Below are 5708 nucleotides of genomic sequence, written 5' to 3' on the forward strand. Positions count from 1 at the left end.
ATCGGTCTGAGTGGCTCCTTACAAGGGGTGGTATGTCGTGGGACGAGTATGACCTTGTCAGGGCGCCCGTAATCTCGATCTGCTCCAATCGCTGGGCAGTCAGTACGTAATCTCAATCTGTTGACAACTCTGTCCGAGCGCAAAGACAGGACACAGACCTAGAGGCATGCGCACAGACTTCTTCAGCCGTATCTTAGCCTGACCCGGCACAACAGAGCAATCAAGCATACTGCGGGTGGCCTTCAAAAGATCCCATTCAGATACAGTCATGAGATAGGCCTTCAACAGCAGTGAAAACAAAACACACTTCTTCGCCGTCTTCAGCCACGACTATCGTTATCGGCAGACTGCACGTGTGGAGGGCTTTCAGCGGATGCTCCTGAAGCAGGAGTTAGTGTGGTGGCCGGGTCCCGTTTTGCCTGAGGGGCTACGATGTCTAACACCCGACCATCTACGACACTGTTCTGACCATCAGAATCCGGACAGCCGCTGACTGTGTAACCATCAATGGAAGCCCTGGTAGCTGGCAAGGAGGCCAGTCTTACCTTGTGCGTCCGTCTACAGGCTCGTTTGGCCACTGGGGTTTCGTGTGGCCCACCCGTCCACATGACCAGCAGCGGATAGAACTTGCCCGTCGGCCCTCGGTCCAGTCCTTCGGATACGGCGAGGTGTCCCCGCACCGTGGCTTGTCCGCCACTCGTCCGGTCACGTGATCCAGTGCGAGGCCTTCCCGCTGTCAGATGAGTCCGACGAGCCGTCCCAGCCGCCACCGCCGCTAGATGGTGCGCCGCGCCGACCGTCGCCGGAGCGAACGTCTCGGAGCGGCCGCCACTGGCTGGGGCCATCTTCCGACCGCCCCGCGGCGGGAGCGGACCGGTCGCTCCGTCGATCCCGCGTTCTCCCGCCTGGATCGGCCCTGCCAGCGACCGTCGCCGCGCGGCGGTCTGCCCGATCCGGCCGTCGGCGAGAGCGGACCGGACGCTCCGTCGATCCCGCGGTCTCCCGCCTGGATCGGTCCTACCAGCGACCGTCGCCGCGCGGCGGTCTGCCCGATCCGGCCGTCGGCGAGAGCGGACCGGACGCTCCGTCGATCCCGCGGTCTCCCGCCTGGATCGGCCCTGCCAGCGACCGTCGCCGCGCGGCGATCCGCCCGATCCGGCCGTCGGCGAGAAGGCCACGTCCCGCGACGGCTCCGGAGTCCCCGGGCGGCGCCGCCGCTGATCACCCGGTCCACTCCTCGGGGCCGTTTCACGCTATAACCGGTCCCCTCCCGGGGGTGGGGGCCGTTCACCCTAACCGGTCCATACCCGGGACCGTTCCAGTTTCTGACTCTCACTTCCGTAGTCCTGAGCTGAGAAACCCCCTTTCAGTAACAAGCGCTCGGGTGGGGGTCAAATTGACCCCGGAAGGTTTTCCGGAAGAGTTTCCGGACGGCGCAGCGTAGCCGCGCTACGTTTTGCATAGCTATAGACAATTGCATAGCGGATCGTTTGGCACAAAAATTTAGATGTACCTTGTGAGGTCGCTGGCCTCTGGCAGGTCAAAGTCAGGCCATGGTTTCAGTGAAGACAGTTCCCAAGAAATCGTTCAATCTGATCCAACAACGGAGTGTTGACGAAGCCATGCATCTCTGAGATGCTTTCTTAGGCAACACAACAATTGAATGAACAAATTGCGTTGTCCTAGGGTCAGGTATTAAGGTCATTCCAGGGTCAAAACCAACCTGCTTTATTACTCTAGGGCTTGCTATATGGGATAGTTTCTAGTGCTCATTCAAATTCTTTGATAACAGGAATTGCATTACACACCTTCCAGAGTCTTCTTGAAGGTCGGAGTAGGTCACTGACCTTGAAGTGACATATGTCAAAATTTTGTTTTCAGGAACACGCTGCCTTGAGTTATCTTTGTCACTTATTCAAAGGCACACCTTAAAACAGTTTTGTATGATTTTGGTCACCACGACCTTCAAAAGATCAAGCAAGGTCACTGACCTTTAATAAGAATGCTACCTTTTGCTTAGAACGGTTATATAGGTTATGGGGGTGCTTTGGAGACCAAACTGGATCTTAACATTGTTTGACCCTATTTGACCCGAAGGTCATGACCTAAGAACCTCAAACTTTGAGCTAAGTGAGTTCACGTACAGGTCGACACACCCTGTGAGTTTGGTGTCTCAGGCCCTCTTAGTTCCTGAGATCTCAGGGGTTCAAGTTGACCCGCGCCGGAGCGACGGGTATCAAACCGACCACCCGGGCGCGTGTTAACGTAGCATGAGTCTGCGCCGCTTGATCCACAAGTCCCCTAACGCCACCGAAGTAAGCAGTCAGTTATTCCTCAATGCCCGATAATGATAGCATATCTCAACAGTGCCCGATGCCACTGGTAACTGCAAGGACCCGACCCTGGCACCTGACCGCGACAATCAGACAGAGCTGGCCATCTGATAACTTGCTCAGTGTCGCCGACCTTGAGCACTGTCTCAGGACATTGTCCGGCGGTAGCGATCTATCATCGCTGTGAAAATCACCCGACGAAACTCCATTGTCAGTCATTGCCTTGCAGTAGGACCCACTGCACTTGGCTCGAGTTCAGATATACCATGCCACTATGTCAGCGCTGTAGACGCCGGTGCTCCTCACACAGAAACTCTCGGTATCAGAATGTTTTTCTCCGGCGGCCGGCCGGGTTTCATTGCTTGAATTAGAGCCCGTTCGAGCAGAGATGATCAGTTCAGGGCTACGGGATAAAGGAAAATGGTCAACGGTGAGGCAGGCTTGCACGTGTCTGGAGGGCCAACCGCCGAACTTTACCCCACGCATGCGCACTGGGTATCCGGTTGGGGTCCCCTTCCCACGGGGCTCTCGGCCCACTCGTGGCTGACGTACGCGGTCTACCCCGGACAAGCGGGGTGCCGCGAAGATGCAGGGTAAAGCAGGATGGGGGGGCCGGATCGCGGGTCGGGCCACGACCCGCTGACCGGTCACCAGGGCGCGCTCATGTCCAGAACAGTGGCGGCCGCTCTCTCAGCCAACACGGAGACGGGGGGGGGGGGGGGGGGGGGCAGAATTAGCATGCTGCAAACCTTTTCCGGTATCTTTCACAGCAGTCGAATGTTATTTGAGACCGCTGGATCTCCGTGTTGATCGAGTGAATGAACCCCAGCAATGTATGGCAGCTGGATCGCGGGGATAAGAGGGCGCTTCACCTCCTACTCGTCACGCAGCGCCCCGCACGTCCCTCTTTATTGCGGTGAACGACGCACCTCCTAACATTCGTCTTGCTTGAGCCTCCAAGCACGAAGTGCAGTTCCTTGGCCGCCATTCACGCGTCTGAACACCGCCTCCACCCGGTTTGCATTCCATGCGATTACGTCATCCAACTTCACTTACTGTCCGCCGGCCCGAAGACTGGTCGAGCTGCAGCTGATTCTCAGTGGAACATCCGTCCTCGGTACACAGATCGAGGGCGGAAGGAACATCCGTCCTCGGTACAGAGATCGGGGGCGAAAGGAACATCTGTCCTCGGTACAGGGATCGGGGGCGGAAGAAACATCCGTCCTCGGTACACAGATCGAGGGCGGAAGGAACATCCGTCCTCGGTACAGAGATCGAGGGCGGAAGGAACATCCGTCCTCGGTACAGGGATCGGGGGCGGAAGAAACATCCGTCTTCGGTACACAGATTGAGGGCGGAAGGAACATCCGTCCTCGGTTCAGGGATCGGGGGCGGAAGGAACATCCGCCCTCGGTACAAAGATCGGGGGCGGAAGGCGTCACACGTCTCAAGCATCCGTTTGTTGGTTAATGGAGTTCCCGGGAGCTCCGACCACGCACACGGAGCTACGCTTCGTCAGGACTATCCCCTACCCACTCTCTGCGCTTCCATGCGCACCACGCCGGTGCCTCCCACGTCCTCCGGCGCCTCGTCGCGACCGCCGAGTCTTTCTCGCTTAGACTCATCATTCGCCGTGCCTCTGCGTCCAAACCACGCCACCTAGTGCAGAATATGTTATTGCCAACAGTTCAGTTTGACTAGATACAAGTATGACTGGAGCGGGGCTGGCGTGGCCGCGGCGCCACGCCGGCAAACTCAGACACGGTATTAGTAGACTAACCCGAGCGACCCTGCTCCGGGGTCCGGGCCGAACAGCAGACATGTCCCGGGCCCGGCCCCGCTGGGCGGTGCGGCGGCCAGCGACACGCGCCACCCCTCACCGCCAGACGCCGGGAGGCTGTTACACAAACGCCGCCGCCACAGACAGCGCACACGGACTGCTAGGCGGGGCGCCGCCGCCCCACACGCGCACCGCCCGCCGGTCAAAACTAAAACTGCCACGCTCGCGCGCGCGCGACCGGCCACCTAAAACAAACGATATACAAATGGCGGCCCGAGGACCGCCACCACCGGGGGTATAATAAATAACAAAGCTCCTGCAAGCCGAAATGCCTCTGTGGTCCTGGCGGGTACAGAAGTGGACGACGGCGGTCCGACGAGCACTTAACGACACGGTTAACAGTGTGAGACGGCCGGCGGCCGCCCACGCTCCACACACGCTCTCTCAGGCACATATGACAGCTATAACAGAGTCCCGGGGGACGCATGCACGCCGGCGGCAGCCGCCGAGGCGACCTCGTACATCACACGGAAACGGCGGTCACGGGCCGCGGCCGGTCACGCCGGAGCGGCGCGCGCCCAGTCGGAGCGCGCCCGCCCACGCACGGACACGAATGAGCCACACATCGATACACGGAATCGACGCCTCGCCACAAGACGCTCCTCTGTACAGGGCGCGGCCGGGTGCCCCAGTGACACGACACCGACGCCCGGTCAGCACGCTCGTCTGTACAGGGCGCGGCGCGGACGCACCGGCGAGGTGACGCCGACGCCGGGTCGGGTCGCCGCGGGGGAACGCGTGGCGCACGCCGCCGTCACCCCGTCCGACCGACACCGACTACGGCCAGGGAAGCGCGGATGACACTGCTACGTCTTCAGGTAGTTCTACGAGAGCCGACTGCGGCAGACATCGGCCACGGGAAGCACGCGACAACGACCGGAGGGCGTGCGCGGGAGCTCCACATCGGATGACCGAGCACAGGGCGAGCACCAAACGCCGCCGTCAAATACCACCGGGGCGTTTGCCCCTGGGGAACCAAGGCGTCGCGAAGCGGAGCAGGAGGCCCCGCGTGCCGGGCCGGCAGCCCAGGGCGGCGGCCAACATCCAGCGATGCGGGGGGACAGCAACACATGGTGGCCTAGGGAGGACCGAGGCAGCAGCAGACACGGCAGACTACACGCAGCAGCGACGGGTTCGAGAGGCCGGGTGGCGCCGCCGGCGGGCGCAGGACGTCACCGCCGGCGACCAGACACAGCCATGCACGGAGGGCACGCGGGGAACATCAACAGGGTACAAAACTAGACCCAACTGCCGCCGCACGGGGCACTCATGCTTCCCTCCCCTCCCACCCGGTTTCGGTTTCAGCGGAGGAAGTTTACCGACCGTATCTTTTCTAGCGTAACGCACCCGCTATACTGACCGCCCTCGCAATGCGCGATAAAACTCCTCGGCGTATAAAATAATCCGCAAGTTACAGATTTCGACAAAAGCGGTCGTACCAATGTAACAGAGCTCAGGCGGGGCGCGCGGCCGGCCCCCTCGTCGCCCCCGGCGCGCCTCTCCGCGCCGAGCGCCCACGTAGCGGGGAGGGCGCG

Source organism: Pollicipes pollicipes, unplaced genomic scaffold, assembly GCF_011947565.3.
Source record: "Pollicipes pollicipes isolate AB1234 unplaced genomic scaffold, Ppol_2.1 Scaffold_4140;HRSCAF=4873_pilon_pilon_pilon, whole genome shotgun sequence".
NCBI lineage: Eukaryota > Metazoa > Arthropoda > Thecostraca > Pollicipedomorpha > Pollicipedidae > Pollicipes > Pollicipes pollicipes.